This window comes from Pezoporus flaviventris, unplaced genomic scaffold (assembly GCF_033815535.1).
Source record: "Pezoporus flaviventris isolate CSIRO_AGI_PZ_B2104156 unplaced genomic scaffold, CSIRO_AGI_Pfla_v1 ptg000022l, whole genome shotgun sequence".
Lineage (NCBI taxonomy): Eukaryota > Metazoa > Chordata > Aves > Psittaciformes > Psittacidae > Pezoporus > Pezoporus flaviventris.
In genome coordinates, this window is record NW_026892570.1 from 2,761,357 (window position 1) to 2,781,278 (window position 19,922).

Here is a 19,922-nt window from a genome sequence, read left to right on the forward strand (position 1 = left end):
AATCTATATCACCATCAGACTGCCTGGCCTAGTAATTTGTGAGCCCTTGGTCTTACTGAATTAATGGCAAAACTCTTGCTCACATTGAAGAAATCTGGATTCAGCCCTGACAGACTCATCAATAGAACCTATTTGCTTGTTTGCTTTTATGTTCTTTAGTAGTTTAAAAAGGTATTAATTACACTTGTGTATTGCAAAATTATCTAAACTTGCATATATGGGGAGAAGAAAGCATACTTCTAGCATGATTCTATCTTTATTGTGGTAGCCAAAGGGCCCAGACTAAATCAGGACCCAGGTTTGCTGAGTTGTGGAGGCACAGCAATAAAATTGTCCCACCTCTGAAGAGCTATAATCTAAAGGAACTGAGGCAGGTGTAACTGAGATGGGGGATGGAGAGGGAAGGAGGGAAGAAATATAGAGTGGCAAGGTCAATCTATTAGAAAGGTAAAATTCTGCATTATTTTAGACACTGGAAGTGTCACTGACTTCCAGAAAAGATTTGTGCAAGTGAAGCTGGCTTGCTGGCTTCCAGGAGTGTCTTGCATGTCTTCAGGCTTCTATCGCTCTTTGATTCAATCGCAGAGTTTCTGGTTGTTTTTTTATTACAACAGAAGTAGCTGCTCACCCTGGAGAAGAGAACGCTCCAGGGAGACCTAATTGCAGCCTTTCAGTGCTTACAAGGGGCAAAATCAAGAACAGAGCAAATGAGAAGAAAATAATTCTGCAGGATATTTATGCATACATAAAATACCTCTTAATTAATTTCCTATTAAAATAATTTTTGAATGGTTTATATTTAGCAATACTTAATAAAGGAATACTAACATTTTTTCTATTTTTTTCACTAACTTTTGTTTTTAGATTACTCTAAATGAAAGCTGTTATCTAGAACCTCAAAGGCTGTCTTCTTCATTGTGTTAATGCTTTATAAATCTTGTATATAAGTGTGCTTTGCGTTTCGGTCGCACTCATCTATTTACTGAGGGAAATACAAACCTATCTTGAGCTGGCATGCTCGTTATATGACAGTAATTGTATTGCTATCAAATGCTTACAAATATTTCCCCCCTGCCATTTTCAGTATTTTATGCACAAACCTGAAAGCTCTGCTCTTCTCCAATTTTAGCAGTTCAGTTTAAACATAACTTTTTTCAGTTGTAAACTTTTTTGAATTTTTTTTTTTAATTTTGCAATTGCGTTCTCGTGTTCTAAAAACTCTCCTGGAAATTCTTACAGATGTAAGCTGCAGATAAAATCTCCAGTCATCATATAAATAGCACCATGTAATGTGGTGCAGGAAAAAAGCAGCCTCTTTTTTTTCGCATTTTACCGGGATAGATTTCTGTGTGAATGCCTCATTTCTCTCTTTTCCCTCTATAAATGTAGAATCTGACCCCTGAAAGGTGACTTACATCTTCATTATGTCTTGAAGTTCTAACATTTAAATGGCAGCAGTGCTGCGACAATACCCAAGAGAAGTGAGTTTCTTTCTTTAAGCCTAACAAACCCCACCTCAGCTACGAAAGGCCCTTGATGTAAAGTGTCTCAGTGTCTTATCAATGGGATGAAAGAAGTAGTGTGCAGGAGACCAGGAGCAAGTGGAGCATATTTGTTTAGTTACGACATTTGTTTAGACATCTCTGCCTATCCCATCACAACCCACAAGCATTTGACATTCCAAGTGGGAGGCAAAGATGACCCAGAGGAAGAGGGTCATTCAACACCACCTTATATTTTTCAGGTTTCCTTGGCTATCAGGAATAACAAAAATACGGTTTTAAAAATACAAACATCAACTGTGCTTAACCATATTAACTCAAAAAATTCTATTTCTGTGATATGGGACTTGTGTATTATACCATAGGTCTGTTTTGTTCAGAGGGTGAAAAAATGGAACCTCTTGTTTTCTCCAAAGTATGATTGCATAATTATCTGAATCCCCAAATATTTCTGTGTCTCTGAACAGCAATTCTGTCTGTCCTCAGATGCAGAGATGATATGAGTTCTTCTGTCTGACCCGTTAAAGTGCCTGGGACTGACTCAGAGGGCTGACACTACTTATTGTCATCAGCCTGTAAATCAAGCTGGGCTAAAACATACACTGGAGGCATGGTGTATTGACAAGACCCCACTGTTCCCTTCCGAGGGAGGGAATACAAGGGATCTGAGAACACATGGAGTCTGAAGAAAGCCAAATGATGCTCAAGGAGAAGCAAAGGATAGAGATGCTCTGGAGACAAACTCTGCATTTGAAACCAACAAAAAGTTGAGGTTCCCTTTCCAGGAAGTTCAGTGTACATTACTGTAACCCCTTCATTGTTTTATACTCCATTTCAGGGCTTTTGTCTCTTTCTTAGTTTCTAATTAAGAAACTTGAGGATTGCAGGCCACAGCCTAAGCTAAGATGGCTTATGCAATTAGAATAATAAGATGTGGTGTACGTCTAAGCATTTAGCAATTCCTGGGACAGCAGTTACTTGGTAAAGTATGTGTCACTTCATCCATCAAAACTTGCTTGTAGTGTCTTGCCACCAGTGATAGCTGATGGTGAAATTAACAGCATTCAGTGGGGAGGTGGAGAAAGAGATCACCCCAGACTACTGTGTGTGATTTGATTTGCAATCATTTGCAAAATCCACATATCAGCATTTTGTTTTTATGAACTGAATTTGCTAGGGCCCTGCTTCTGTTTTCTAGCTTGTTACTCACTGATCTGAAGATCCTGGGATTGCTTTCATTGTTGCCCTCTGAAAATATACAAATGTGAAACAAGGTATAAATAATACAGCTACTATTAAGTGTGGATAAGGTAGACACAGGAGTCCTTGTGAAGCTCAGCATCCAGACTTCCAAAGCTCCTGTATTTCAAATACAGAGCCCACAGGCTCACTCCAAGGTTTATTCATCATTCCTTGCAGACAGCATCAAGAAGTGAGTCTCCAAAGAAGCATCTGAATCTGCCTCTGAGAACCAAAGATCACAAGACTTTTTTCTGTCTTTAATCACATAGCTGGATCCTGGAGCTTGTCCTTCCTTCCAGCTCTGTGTTTTTATGTGACTCTCGATACTGAGAGCTGCAGTAGACACCAGAGCAATGAGGGCTGTCTGCGCTGCACAGCAAGGTGAGCCAGCAGCCGGGCATGACAGCACAGCTGGCAGAGGTGGCCACTAAGGCCCGCTCTTATGTCCTGTGCCTGCTTAACATCAGGGCCAATGTAAGGGGCTCTGACTATGTGAAATAAAGTGAAGAGGAAGGTTTTTTAGAACCATCTCTCCTTCCCCAGCTCTGTACAGTGTTTAGCCTGTGCAAATTAGACAGATTGTGCTGGAGCAGAAGATAAGGCTGTTATGGAAAGTCCACAGGAGATAAAGAGTCTTTCTCTGATCTAGGAAGGATTAAGAGGTCCTAAACATACTTGGGAGAGAAGAATTTTTCTGTATTTCAAGGAGGGTACTTGGCTCATGCTTGAGCTTTGTATCTTTCTTCAGCTCATGCTTCTGCCGTAAACATGATATCAAATGTGAAAGAAAAGGAGGAGCCAATTTACGACTGGCTTCTAGTCTGAGTATTTTTACTGTAAAACATGATCTGCCCTAGGTCAGCTGGAGACTGTCCAATAGTTTTAGGACTATGTGCTTAGTTCCTATTGCTCTTTATAGCTATTACAAGGGAGGCAGGATATAAACCTATGTTTATTAAGACAGTATCTCTCTGTGTTATACTTCCATAGACCTGAGGCAGTGTGTTACTATGAACATGATAAGTAATTTCACTGAAGCCCTGAAAAAAAATCTTGGTTGTAAGAGTTACCTGAAGATCTGAAAAGCATTCAACCAAAGGCTCATTTAATGCATACTTGCATCTATAACTTGAGAAGTAGGAACCTCTGTAACTTAAGAATTGACTTAGATCTCCATGACTGAGATAGATGCAACCTCTTTTAGAAAGGGAAAAACTGATATTTTGGCTTTTTCCCTCTAATTGCCAAAGATAATTTTTTTTTCCTTCAACATGTGTAGTAAGCTTTATAGGCATTTGAGTGGAAAAGTCCTGCTCTTATGCTTGGTAAACCTATATTACTGGCAACAGCAAATAGAGCAAATAGGTCTGTAAAAATCTGAACAAAGTGCAGACATCTGCAGGTGTAATGATGGATATCATGAACTTTTATGTGTGCTAAATTAAGAAGTTTTAAAAGCTAGGTGCCAGTTTCAGCTGTACAAAAAGAAGGGCTATCAATAATGCCAGATTTTTTTTTTTTAGAGTGGTCCTGCAGTTGCAAATGATGCATCCTTACACATATTCCTGAAGTAATATGTTCATTTGTGCTATTGGCAAGGCTGGGTGTCACAAGATTGGTAGTACAGGCACTAGAAATATGGAAATAGTCACTGTATTCTGTTCAAAGCTAGTATAGGATTTTCATGAAGTTTTAATGTCTCAGAGCACCTTTGCTATATGTAAGGAAGCTGGTAAGAAGAGGCATACAGGAGGTGTTCCTAAGTATTACTATTGTCTCTAAAGCTGTCTTTAAGAAATCTTAGTTATATCCTGATTCTGGAGTAAATGCAGTTCTGTGGCTATGCCTGAGAATGCTACAGTTTGATGTGCTGCACCAAGATGGCCACACTGCACGCTGGTATTCAGATCCTGGACTAGGAGGGATGAAGCCTCACTTTTGGAAACATTCTTGCGGCTAAAACTCTCAGGGATTGACAGTCACATCTTCTCTTTCCTCTGCCTCAACTATCTGATAGCAAAAACACTCTGCCCAGATTAGATGCTACTTGTTTGATGCTCCTTCAGTGGCTATTTCATACTTGCATCTCAATGTTCCTTAGAAATAGATTATGACCCTAGTAACTGATTTCACGAGTTAAATCAAAGACCAAAGCAACATCTGCCTCTTTTAAAAAAGAAAAAAAAGAAAAATTATCACATAAACAGGATACTCAAGCCTCATTTTTTAGTGAAAAGTTAGAATCTTCCATCCAAAGCTCCACTCTTAAGCTTGACTGGAGCACACAAATTCTCAGCCAGGTCTGCTACATGGAAAGCAAAGTAGACTGAGGTTGCCTGGATATTAAGCTTTCTTTAAAGCACCTAGTTTATTATTAATATACTTTTAATACCATCTCTCCGGTTGTTTTACAGAATGACTAAAACAATAGTTAATGCTGAGACAATAAAAGCTTGCCTTTTAAATTTTTAACAAGAATAAAAACGTACAGAGAGCATGGACTTTGCTGAATTATCTGGATCTGATATGAAAACAAGCTAATATCATTTCACACTTTGGTTTAAATATTTTATTGGAAGTCACAGATGCTTCTGATTTGTATTTTTGTGACTGCTGTTCCCTAAGTACTCAAAATACCAGTTAAGTGACGTTTTAGAGGCTCTCAAAATACTGAGACCAACTTTTGACCTAGACAGAAGATATTGGGAAAATGAAAGGTGGAAATTAGTTCATTTAAACTGTAGTTAATCTCTCCCCCCCCCCCCCCCCAAAAAAAAACAAACAAACCAAAATCCAACAACAAACAACCCAAACCCACCAGCACGGAACAACTGCCAAACAAAACCACAAACCCCACAACAAACTGGTGAAAGGAAATGGAAATAGAAGACAGAAAAGCAAAATTGTCTCCATAGATTGAAATACTTTCTTCCCTTGTATATTGCAGAAATCTGTAATGAATCAGCGGACTAAAAACTGTCAAGAAATTCTGGTTGGATTATTAGCAGTTTGAGATCTCTGTGCATTTTTGATGATTCTTCACCTGGTTGTGACTTCAATACAGAAGTGGAAAGCAGGTTACCTGGTAGTGTGAGTTTGACCTTCAGCTGTTTTATACTGTGTACTGTGTGGGGTTTTTTCTCCTGTTTCAACTTTATCCGTTAAGTCCCACAGGTGTAACGAATCTGGCATGCAGAACAGTAACTTTGGCTCTCAAGTCAACCACAGAGTCAAAGTTGCTTGAAAATGTAAACCTCGTAAAACATTGTACATGTTAGGTATACACTTTAGTTTATGAAACTTTCTTTTGCTGAGCTTCTGTCAAGTAAGTGGTAATGATTTTATATAATTTTCTGTGTGTTTTTTAAGAAAATGCTGCACTTTTTCCTTTTTGAACAACTGTAGAACTCTAGAGCTTTAAGAATATGAGATCATGTTGGTAATGTCTAATCATGCCTTCCTTCCTTTTCAGGTCATTCTCCTCATCCTGAACTGGTTCACACAACTACAGGAGCTACAGGGGACCTCAGAAAACACAGAGAAGTCTAACATCAAAGGCTGGAAGGACTGCATTGCCCCTCAGGTGCCATTAGGATTTGAGCGAAAATGTTCTCTGTCACTCCAGATCTCATAGCTGAATCTGGAGGATCACAACTGCCCAGATTTGGGACCTTCTGGGGTGAACTGCCTCAGGTTTCTTTTACAGACACCAGAACCACAAGGCAGGACAGGACACGGCTGGCGCTCTCCAGTGAACTGGGAAGCGTGTCTCCAGTTCCTAACCTCAAGGTGATGGCTCAAGGGGTCAATTATTCCTGTAAAGGGGTACACCAAAGGGCATGTGCAAGTCATAGAAGTTCCTAATCAGCCAATATGTAATGCAGAAGTACTACTTATCCTTTACTATCCCACTGAAGAAAAGCTACAAATTTACCCATCTTTGGCTTGCTCTTGCACACATATGACCCACTCTTACAATTACACATACAAGGCTGTGCTGCACCTTATATGTTAACAAAATTATTGACTAGGGAAAGATGGTGAGCAAAACCTAAATATTCTGTGTTTTGGCAATCAAATTTTTCTCTGCATGTTAAGTAGAATACAAGGTAGATCCAAGAAAATTAAACAACTCATTTAATGAGCTGCTTTAGTAATTTTATCCCCTAACAACTAATGAAATATAGTAATAAGAAATTCAGTAATCAGAATTTATATCCAGCTCAGAACATAGTTTTTTTTAAAAAAAAAAACAAACCCAAGCAACCAAACAACAAGCAAACAAAAAATGAAGTATGGCAGAGAAATAATACTTCTGATTTGCAGTGAAAGCACACTTATTAATGGAAGTGAGCTTGCTTTTCTTTTCTTTCCTCTTTCCAGTCTGGCTATTAGATGCAGTGTTCAGAGATCATGGATTGTGTTACACTGCTGATGAATCAAGCCAAAAGAGGAGAGCTTCTGAGCTGGGACCAGCAGCAGCTTCCAAGTGTGAGTCACAGTCATCGGGGTGTTCATTCTCTGTATCTTCTGGGAATAAGAGAGTCAAGAAGGCTTGTCACAGACAGCAGCCCTACCGGGAAGCCCTGATCTAAACCAAGAAATGACAGAGATCACGGAATGATCAATCAACGGGAGTGCAGACAGCCGCAAAAGTAACTGAGCTTGAGCTGTGAATACTGAGCTGAGAAGAGATAACAAATATTGTTCACCCATTTGTTATCACTGTTGAACAAAATGGCTAGAAATGCAAAATAAAGGAACCAATAGGAACATGTCAACTGTGCTCAGCCTCATCCTGGGAAATAAATGAATGAATATATCATGTTACAGAAGAGTGGAGAAATGAGAGGAGTGAGAATACTTTAGGGGACACACTAAAGACTTTCTGCCTTCCTATTTCTGGTGAGGCGTTAGGGGCAGCTGCTACCTCTTATCTTAGTCTGGTGCAATCTGATGCAGTTTACACCTTCACACTAAGTACCCACTAACATAGACTCTTTGCTTTTCATCCTTGAAGACTGAATAACTGTGGGCTTTTTGTTTGTTTGTTTTTTATACTACACCAGGAATCCCAATAGCATTCCTGCACTTTCCCTTAATGATGAGAGCTTGTGTCTGTGCCAGGCAATTTGTGATACCACTTGTAGGAGTGGATGCTATCCAGAATGTGCTACGCTAATGCCTCATCTCAAGTATTACAGTGACATTCTTCCAACTAATTATGATGTCAGCTTCATGCAGGAGGCCAGCTCACAGCCTGTGAGCCAAATCTCTGGGTTTCTGATCCAGGAATGAGAATCACACCACACACAGGCAAGCAGTATTTGATATAGTTATACACATTTCCATGGGTTTGTTCTCTCAAGATAGAAACCTGATCAACACTTATGGGAACTTTTATTTCTTACTGTTACAAGAACTTGTCTGCATAGGAAAATAGGAATGCTGTGCACACAAAGCATGGGAGTGTGTCATTAGAAAACCCATTCTGGTGAATAACATGAAATTGTCACAAATTATAGCTAAGTATTGAAGGTGAATGGAGTCGACAAAAAAATTAACAAAGTGGTTGGAAATGGTGCTCATTTCTCATAGTTTTGGTGCATCGTGTAAAAAAAGATCTAAAAAAATTTAGAAATAAAGCCCAAGACCCCACCTGAAATTTGCAGGAGAATCTCACTGCCTTCATGCTGGTCCTGTGTGACTGAAGTTTAATTCTGGTCTTGCAAAAGTTGGTGAAAATTTCCTCACTGGTTTCAAAACATTCAGAATCTCCTCAAGCATAATGAGGGGTATTGATTCTGTGGCTTCGTATGCTGCAAACCACACCTCTCTTTAGTCTGCTGGGAGGACTTGAATGAACGTTTTTATTTGGATATAGAGGCTTCATTCATGGGACAAAATGATGCTTTTAAAAAATACATTTATTTGCAAAATGGAGTAAAAATTAAACAAACAATCAGACAAGTGACCAACAAACAAGCTCATGCATGTGAGTACAGCAACCCAGCTGGGTCTACGTTTGTTACCTGGCCTATTCTTTCTTGGCAGCTATTCTTTGTTGGCAAGTTACTTTGCATTTCATTTGGATGTCCTGATGGCTACTTTGAATTTGGGAACTAGGTCCTCTGTGCCTCTGGGTTCCACTAGGGAATGCTTTTTCTGGCAGTTCTTTCTGCCAGGATCTATCCCCTAAGCCCCACCAGTTTTGCTCTGGACCCCCGCCATTCAGCATCACAGCTAAAGGTTATACAGGTGAACCCTCCAGAGTGCCTGGAATTTAGTACCTTAAGTAATTGCCTTTAATTACAGGGGATGATAATCCCTACAGTATTTCTTCAACCTTACAGAAAATATAATTAAATGGCTAACACTTTAGCCTATGTTTTCCAATATCTGTGTCTGATTGTCATCTCAGAACTCCCCTCTAGTATGAGATAATACATACCCAGGGCCTTTCAGGTAAAAAAATGAATGACTTACAAAATCTAGGATTATTCCAGGGCATGTATTTTGTATTCGCATTCATCCTTGCCTACAGGTCTTCAAATGGCATTTAGACAAGCTCTTCTTTCGGCAATCCAGCAACAATACTTGTTCCTATTTTCAGATATAACTTTTCTTCAGAAATTGCCTCCATTTTATGAGAAGTAAAAATTCTTCTGCCAACATCTCTTGCTTTCGTACTGAATCTCCCTCATGTTACACCTTATCTTCTTTTGCTTGTATGCTAAGAAAAATATTTTGAAGACGGTGTATTGATGGTCCCTGATGACAACTGCCATGAAAACATCATTAAGATGGGCAGGATATCATTCTGGCAGTTTGCTATACCATTAATAATATAATCTGGTTTAGAAAATATATTCTATGGAATATTTGGTGGTGTTCTATTTCAGCAAAATAAGGTGTTTTTGCTAAACAAAACTTGCAAGCAGAAATCTTTGCCATGAGCTGAGGTAGATTAGCATCTCTTTTTCCTCAGCTACAGCTTATTGCCTCTGCATGTTTTTAGAGGAGATACCATGACACAAAAGTAGGGTAATTCATTGTTGAGTCAGGCCCTTTGTCTTACTGCATCTATTGTGACAGCACAGTTTTTAGTGCCATTATTGCCAGACCAAGAGATACTGACACTGTTGATATAGATAGCTTTGCAGGCTCAGCACAACCTGACTTCGGTGCCCCAGGCTTCTATTACAAATGTTCCAGTGTTACTCTTCTGTTTACAGCTGGCATGCTACTCTTATAATTTGCTTTTTTTCCTTTAAGCACTGGCCAAAATGCTGCTGTATTTTCTTGTTACTTTGCATTTCTCAGTGTTGTCATACTCTGCAGTCAAAAAGCATGCAAAACCGCAAAAGAATCCACATCCTTCCAAAAACCTCTCATTTAGCAAAAGGGCAAGGAACCCGGGACCCAACTCTGTATTTATGTAAACATGGAAATGTCTTGAAAAAGAAGTGTTAGGTCACAGGTTTGGAAATTAGGACATCAGCTATTATGATTTTGTGCACCAGTAGGGTACAAGATTAGAATATTAGCATGCCAATAAAGTCTGTTCCTTACAGTAGAGTTTCTAATACTTTATTTAATGTGATTTTAATTGCCAAGTAATGTGCTTCCAGCAATTTTCCCTTGGGGTACCATCCTATGGCCTAATAATTGTCACTCTGAGGCAAACTATCTCTTTGCTCTTCCCTCCTCTTACGAGCTGAATGCAATCTAGTAATGCACTTCAACCAGCCCTGTGTTCTCTGTCCAGGTCTCTTTGTAAGTCCTCAAAGATGCTTTTGGTATTTTTGTATTCCCTTTGTGTTTAAGCTCAAGTAGGAAGCATTTCCAGCACTTTTTTTTCTTTCCCCAGTATATGCTCTCTTCAACATTTTCCAAGTCTTCCCTAGTGGCAGTTGCACAGCCTGCTCACTTTAACTGAATCACCAGCAGGGATAATGCTCAGGATGTGCAGATGATTGTCTTAATGCACATGGTGATGCCACAAAACCATTGTACCTCAGGAAGTTGAAAAAATCCTATCCATTTTAATAAAAGACAGCCTGCTTTTTTCACTTTTGTACATGTTTATAATCAAGACATTGGTCTTCATATTCCTCTGTGAAGTCTCAGGAATCATCTTGGATATTCAAGAACAGGAACTTAATTCAAAAGCAAGAACAGTCAAAAAATATTTTCATAGATGCTGCTTTGCTTGCAGAAGCATGTGATTTTTGTTTTGTCAACTCTAAAGTGCTTGCATTCTTGTGCTAATGGTCTGCATTTCTAGGTTGACAGAAATAACACACTTCGTGAGTTAATCATAGATAATTTTTACAAAATGCTGGCAGGACTAATATCTTCTGGGATAGCACTGCCATACTAATTCTCTCTGTCATAAACCTATTATATAGGCTTCTTAGCCTACAAAGGTTTATATGCTTGAGAAGAATAATCTAATGAGTATATCTCATGGTAAACAAATTTTTTTTACATATTTATCATATATCAATAACTGAATCACAAACTCATTTTTTTATACCATCATTTGTGTATCATCTGTGCTACCACTGTTTACATTTACTTCTCACATTTCTTGCCTTTAAAATTAAATAAAATTTTTATACAACTGAGGAAGCAGGGCAAACAACTTCTCTTAACATCAGGGCAAAAAGAGAACAGCAAACATCAGGCAATCCTACAAGATTTTAAACAGTTATGTGATTTGTTTATCACCTTGATGTAAGTATTGCCTATCATTTTACTGATTATACACTTAGTATTTCCTTTCTTGCTTTTCAGAATGGTGACACTTTTTTGCACGTGGCTAAGTTTATTTTTGCTTCCCAAGTCAAATGAGCTCCTGAAGTAATAATGAGTTTTGTTTTGTTTTTTTGCATTCAGCTATGCCATACATCTTGCACAAACTCAGCACCAGAGTTTTGTTAGTTCTCTCACCAGACTGAAAGTTACACTTGAAGCTGCAATGAACTTTCATGTGCCCTGATTTATCAAACCACAGTAGCTGCCACCCACGTACTTCAGTTGTTTGGCCTGCACTCTGTGGTCAGTTAATAAATTGACAATCTGTTAGGCTGTTTCACACTGGGATTGAGTGAGGATGACAAGGAGAAGGCCCTACGTCAGTGGCTTCCTTTCAAAGTACACTTAAATACCATCAAATCCACAATCAATGGAAACGCACACACATGTTTAACAAAGCTTTTAACCTTTTAACCATCAGGCCATCTGTCTTTCAAGAAATATTGCTCTTGGTTCAAACAGCAAAGCAAGGCATTCTGTATGTCCTACAGACTCTTATGACTGGAATATGTGTGTGAGAGAAGCCCTGGGAATCTCTTCAAATACCTGTTTCCTCTCAGGTGAAAACAACCAACCAAACAAACAAACAACTGTAGGTACTACTCTGCAGAAGCCATTCTATGAAACATATCTAGTGAAGACATAATAAATAACAATGGCAAGGAAGACTAAACTGGATCTCAGTGACTCCTCCTGAGCCTCCTCAGAAGAGCTAATGTGGGTACATGCAACACAAAATAGGACATGAGACCCTTTTCCTTAAAGATACAATGGAAAAAAAAATCACTGCTGTTTTTGAACATAAGCACCTTAGCCTCCAAACCTTGTTGTATGAGCAGCAGTGACAAAGACAGAGATATCTGTCCTGGGTTTGGTGGAAGCCCTGTAGCTGCAGCAGAATCTAGACTGGCTCAGCAACTGGGGATGCCAAACATGAGAGTACATCCAACTGTGAGTAACCTCTCTCTGCATTAAAGGGCAAAACCAGGACATAAACTAGTTTTGGCCATGTGTGAACCATGACTATAGAAAGTTATTCTTATCTTCAAAATACTGGGGGAATCCCTGACTGACATGACTGCACAAAACTCTAATGAGCCACAATCATGTGCTGTGAAGAAGAATGGTGCACACGAGGTGTCTCATCCTGACTTTATTTGCTATAAGAAAATGCTGCACCACAAGAATTGTGGGATTTTTAACACTGGTCAGGACCATGCAAGAGAAGGAAGGATTATTATAGTAGGTAAATGAATCAAACAGGAGTGGGTGAGCTTTACGGCTAGATCCTAGACATGGATTTCAGAACTGGCTTTGCTTCTTGGGGGTATACAGTGCCATTGATTAGGAGAGGGTGAAGGATTTGAGTAGCTGAGATTCAGCAGGAAAAATCCAATCAATTGCCGTGATGATTACAAAATCATCAGAGCCCCCAGGGGCAGATCCGAAAGACAAAACCTGGTCTGAATTAAAGGGGTGTGTATGTATCTGATGAAACAGACATTTACTATTGTTGAACAGCTATGCAGTGGGCAAAATAGTTCCACTACATGTAGACATACTGAAGAAACAATGATCTGCTTGAATAAAAATGAAAACTACATATCACTGGTTATTAGTCAATGAAATTAGCCGTGTAGATGTACAAGCTGTATTGGAATACCATAAACTTGAAACTGAGGGGGATTTGTTCACTGTTTTTTCTGGAGAATGCTATTCCAAGCCTTTTATACTTCACTGACAAAAAAAGATGGCCAAGGCATGTAATCAAGAAATATCTTTATGCAAGGCAGTATGACAGAGTCAAGGTAATTTTGTCTGAAGTACTTGTACTCTCCAAATATGTACAGGAACATCAGGGAATTTCCTCAATGGATCTTTCAAAGGCAGAAATCCCTTCAGGCTCAATGTCCACTTAAATATACGTATCTGGAATAAAAATTTCTACATCATCTTGAAGTTAGTGGAGAAACAGACGCTTTCAGAACATGACGTATCCAAACTATTCTGATACGACTGTAGGACAATATATGTCAGGCATTGTCCATTTCTCCCTGCTAAATGCAAAAGGAATATAAGAGTTATACTGTGAATTTCTATATGTAATCAGATGAATCCTGCCACTACAGCCTTTCTCTGCTGTTAAGGAATATGTATCTCATTCAGAAGATGATCATTCTCCAGGAGAGGTCTTCAAAACCAGATTTAAAGAGGCATAGTCTGTGATTGATGTCAACAGGTTTATAACTTCTGGCTTTCTTTGGGCTTCTTTTCTAAGCGCAGGACCAAATTTCTAACAAAATCAGAGAATTCTTGCTGCATAGGCAAGGCAAAGAGGAGTATGCAGTGGCACTTCAAGGTAGTAAGTTAAACCTGTGTAATGCAGACTTAATCTCTTATGTGTGCATGCACAGTAGGTGTTCCCCTTTCCCTGTCACAAGGTGAGTTCATCTCCTGTTATTTCATCTGATTGTTTCTTCAGCAGAGATAGACTGAAATCCCTGAAACAGCTAGACAGATAAAATATTTGGTGAACACCTGAGAGATGCTGATGATATGTCACTGATGTTGGCCGTTACTCCACCCATACAACTGTATTTACCTAAAAAGTTTAAGAGAAGTCCTATGAGGTGTGGTATATGACAGTAGAGGCCCAGGAAGAAAGAGAAAAGGTTTCATTCAGTTTTTTCTGACAGGAACAAATCCCAACAAGCATTGCTTATGTTAATGACAAGTCAAAGCACCAGAGTCAGAAGAGAGGTTACTCTTCAGGTAGCATGAGTAATGATACTGCAAATGATGCAGCAAAACCAAATCTAAATGCTTTATATTGGTACCCTCTATAGAAGGTCCTTAATTTCCTCTACAGTTTGCCACTTGTAGAAAGATTACTAAAATCTGTCTACTCCATTTGGAATGAGTGAAACATCCTAAGATGCAGGGATCCAGACAAAGAGCTGGAGCATCTGAGTCATTAAGTGGAAAGCAGTGCTTGGAAGGGCGACTGGGGCTGGCTCATGGCAGGGTCTCAGAAATCTGCCGAGTTAAATCTGCTAGTGAGCAGAGAAAGACTGAGCAATCACTCTTGGCTTATGTGAAATTACATTCTAAGCCAAAGACCAATGGGCTCAGGGACGCATTGATGGTGTACAGATGGATATCATGCCCTTACAAAAATATAATGCCATTAACTGGAACTCAGATTTTGGTTTTAGGTTTTGAAAGTGTTAGAAAAAATCACAGCAAAACCCTCAAAACTTAATCTTCAATTTGCATTGACAGAGGTGAGTAAGAAAGAGCCATCCCTCTCCTTCCCTCTCTCCTTTTTTGTGCTGTAATTCTTGGAAGAAATGTTCAAGTGAAAAATACATTTAGTGAAAGCTCAGGCATCAACATTAATGTGAAAAAGAAATAAAAGCAACATGGGAAGAGCACATAGTGAAGCATTTTGGGCATGAATACAGCACATTAATGAGAATTTTCATACATCTAAAAACTCCAGGAAATTCCACTGAAAGTAGGTGTAACTTTTGCTGCACTACCAGCTCAAGCTAACAGATGGAACATAGGGTCAAGGTAAAGAAGTACAACTCAAACAACATTTAACTGCCAAGGACTAAGCTGTGCAGGATAGATATGCTTCAGTTAAGGCAGTAGGAGTCCTTCTTTCACTGGCTTCAGCTTCAGAACCTAAGCTGTTTGGTGAATTCAACTTAAATAAATGTGAATACTGTCAACAGTCAGCAGACACTGCTTCCTGAGCTGAATTGCACATAATGTCTGCTTGAGTGAGGCAGCTGGGCACTGCCTTAGAGGTTTGGAGAAGGTACCAAAAATACTGAGATTAGTTTATGCTAACATGTTGCAAACCCAAATGTTCTCAGACTGTGAACTTGTACGACTTTCTTTGATCTAGATGTCGAGCTGCAAAGCAGGTTGCTTGTTCGAAATTCAGAAAACTGACACCAAATGACGTCTGTGTCTTAGCTGGACATGACAATATGAAGAATCAATGTTATCTAAATCTTGTGATAAGAATTAGTAACTGATGATGATGGTAGGGCTTAAAATGTCTCCTGCTCCATGCGGTTGCTGTGGGAAACGGAGTGGAAGTACCATAGAAACCTACAGAATATTATATAAGAGAATCCCTCCTGCCCTGTGACCAAATCTGGGTGTTGTCAGGAGGAAAAGGCTCCAGAGGGTATGGGGAAAAGATCACAATGTCTTGATGACCAGCAAAGGCTGCAGGAGACACAGGAAAAAATCATCAAGGGAGTGGTTTTATCCATAGTTGGGAGATGTGTGGTGTGTGCGTGAGAGAGAGAACAGGGTGGAAAAAGTATTCAACAAAGGGATCTGCATAGCTCCTACTCGAGACTAAATCCTGAAATTAAACTTGAACAGGAAAGCCTATTGATGACAGCAGAGTGACTTAGCAGAAAACTTGTCAATATGTTTTCTCAAGTCAAGTCAGAGGGTGGAAAGGAATTTTGTTGGTGTCAAGAGATGATTCATAAACAGGGCACAAGACAGACATTTTCTGAGACTATTTTGTAAAGAAGTTAGCAGGTCTTTTGTAACAATTCTCCTATTTTTGTCTTGCTCAGTATAAAAAATAGTTAATGTCATGTAAAGCCTTCTGTTGTACAGCTGTCCAGGTGCCTGTAGATTACCAGTAGACACACACAGTCAAAAAAGGAAGAGAAATTGCTAACAAGTACTACATGTACATAGTACCATTTCTAGGGGAAAAAAAAAAAGAAAAAAAAGAATGCTCCAATATACATGACTTTCAAATAGGAGGAGATTAGACTTACCAATCAGACTTATTCACTGTATATTATCTGTAAGATAAGTGGAAGAATTGCCTCTACTTACAGCTGCAGTACTGACCACCAGGATCTCTCAGTCCTAAATCAATCAGTCAGGAACAATTGAGTTATGTCTTTCTAGGTCTCTACCAGTTTGACTACTTATCTCTGCTCATGGCTGTTATGGTGGTAAATGGTAGCTGCAGAATCAATAATCGCCCTGTTTGGCTGACTGCAGGGAGACTTTAAAGAGCTGTAGACTAAATAGGCTGAAGCAGGGGTAAGAGGTTGCAGTGACACAGAGAGAAGGTGGAGGAAATCATCCCTTTCAAGTCTTTGTTCTAGTTTTAGTACCTTCAGGATGATATTTGCTCTCGTATTATCAGAAAGCTACTTACAGAGTCCTGACAGCTGAAAAAAAAAAAAAAAGAGTGCTGCCTTGGATTTCAGCAAAAAAAAAGATCTGTGCTCCTTACAATTATTACTTGATTACTTGTACCACTCCCACAAAAAATACTACTTCTTTTTATAAATAAGGAGGTTCCTTCCTTCCACACTATGATATGATTGCTTATTGATGAAAAGAAGTGGCACTGCTCTCACAGCAAACAAATTTGACCAAGGGCTACCAGGAGCTTTGTGATTAATGCTTCCAGCCATGAGACACAGGCTATGGGACCTACGCTGGGTGGGTATGTTGCCATCATTAGATCATGGGGGCAGCCACAGCTTTGAAACCCTGTAGGGATATGAAAAGTAATGTTTTGTGGTGTGAACAGTGCCCCTAGAAGACAGATTGACCTGAAAATGTCCCAGGTAGACATCTCAGGCAATATCAAATGGGAACCAATCATTAAACCCTCCAGCCCTCACTTAATTCCTTGTTTATTAGAAACATGGTAGTTACAGTTAATATTTCCTTCCCCTTTCCTTCTCCTTCCCTCCTTCCCCTTTCCTTCTTCCCTCCTTCCCAAAATAAAAAGGTGTGCTGATTTTCTTGAGCACAAGGTGGCAGGATTCAACTTCATTTTAAAGGCAGTAGGCGCCAAACTGCGCTTGAAAAAGATAGGTAAAAATGCTTCTATTATTCAGGAGTGCAAAATCAGCTATGATCAAGTAGCTGGATAAATCTGCAAATAGGTGGAACACTGGAAATAACAAAACCCAGGCTAGGACATTCGGGAAGTGCCTCGTGTTCAGAGAAAGGTAGGACATTCAGAGAGTGCTTTGTGTTCAGAGGGAGCTAGGACATTAGGAGAGTGCATCATGTTTGGAGGAAGTTCAGAAAAGAACTGTGTGTAGACTGCTTTTTGTCATTGAGGGAAAAGATGTGGATGCTCAGGGAAGAGAGGCAAGTACATGTTGGTAATAGCTACTAGCCCAGCAGATGCTGGAGATTAGAGTTCTTATGCTTGCTGTAGGTCATGGTGTAGCCGTGTGGTCTCTGATCATAGCTCTAGCTTGAATGTCAGAAAATCTTAATGTGGAAAGTTTCATGGCAATCAGGATATTTCTCTGGAAAACAAAATGTTTGTGATAAAGTCAGGAGTTCCCATGAGCTGTCCAAGCTCTCCCTTGCATAACAGCTAAAATTCCCCAAACTGTAAGCAAAATGTAAGCAGTTTATCTCTATGCAGTTTTGGTAAGACTGATTTGTCTGTATACACATCTTTGGACAAGGATAACCTAGTACACACACAAATCACATGGCTCTTACCTTTTCCCAGACTCTGCAGTATAATGTCTTATTCCCCCACCTAAATAACTATACTCTCACAGGGATTCTTTGAGGCTTTCATCTCTTTTCCAGAAACCCATGTTTGCATTTTTTCAGGTATTTGCTACAATACCTATGCTACAATATAAACATACTTTATGTATAGTGTGTGAGTTAAAGATTCAGAGATACCAAACTCAATTTCAGACAGTAATTTAAAAAAAAACAACCACTTAAAGTATTTCAGCATCTTCAGGTTTTGTTTCTAATATATTCAGATGAATGTGCTTTCATAACTACACATCAGTGAAAAAAGTGGGCAAATACATGTGTATTGCAAAGGAACAGAATCCCTGGGAGGTCATTAATCTGTTTTCACCTGCCTAAGGCAAATCAGACTTTACGTCACCTGCTCTGGAGAGGCTTACCCCACCTGCTCTACGAAGGCTCTATTGCTCAAGATTCCAGTAGTCTCCAAGATGATGTTTTTGTCATGCTTAAGTGTCCTTTCCCTACAAAGGTTTTCATGTTGTCAAACATGAATCTTCCTCACTGTAAATCGAGAGCATTACTTATTGTCCCACAGACAAGGAAAAAAATTGTTACCTGTCCCTTTTCATACCCTTTTACATATTTCAGGAGTGTTATTGCACTTCCTTGAAGTCCTTCATGCACTGAAGAAAGAGAGGCCTTTCATCTTAAGATTGAATTCATATTTTCTAGCCCTCTCATCACACTCTATAGCTTAGTCATAGTTCCATCTTTGTTCTAGTTCTACCATCTTTAGCATGATGACTGCTCTTACAGCATTACTAGAAAGCTACTTGTCTCTAGTGGTTTAGTTGTGGCTCTCTTTTAAGTAATGGTTCATACGAAGTCTTGGAGTATTTGAAGTTCTTTTCTACTTTCGTTAATCTGTGAGACGTACCATAGAAGAATGTTGTTACATTTATAAATAAAACTTATCTATGTAGAAATGAAGTCACAACTTATGACAGCAATTCTTTGAACAGCTATCCTTTTGTAAACCTAGAATTAAAACACTCAAAGCATCTAGCTGTGCCTATTGAAAGAGCTGCTGTTTCCCCCAGTAGGCCAGAAATGGTATTTCTTGGTGGACTATTCCCTAGCTTTCCTTTTGTCAACTTTGGTGGTCAGTGTACTACACTTTCAGTTTGTCATCCTCCCACATTCTCCCCCCAATCTATATTGATAAAATGCTGATTTTAGGACATACAACAGAATTTGGTATTTAACAGAAGCTGGTATTTTACCAACATGTTTTCACACCTCGTCATTTTTGCACTGTCGCAGAAAACCCATGTCAGTAAGTCCCAGCCCTTTTAAGACATGACCACTGCACAACTCAGCAACACTCTTGTGAGAAATATGAGTTGCAGAAAATGCAAACAGACTTTTGCCACAACAGGTGGTGACACCCCTTTCCAAGTGTGTGCTCTAGTGCTATTTAACACTTAACCCTGCAGTCCTTACAAGTTCAAGGTCATACATACAAAACTTCACTCATCCTACACTACTGAAATATCTAATTAACCAAGTTGACCCAAGTGCATGGTTTTATCTGAAACTTTTTTAACAACCTCTCAGTTACTCAGAGTCATAGAAAATAAAGACATAAGATGTGTTTGCCTATATCTGATTAGACATCTCTGAGCTTATTGTCATGAAAACAGTGGTAGAATTATGATGAGTATTTGTTGCCTTAAAGAGCTGATGTCTTTGTGTTCATCAGGGGGAAAGAGGGAAAATTAACCATATTTTTCAAAGTTGTAAGCAGATGTGGCTGGAGGACAGTAATACGGGATT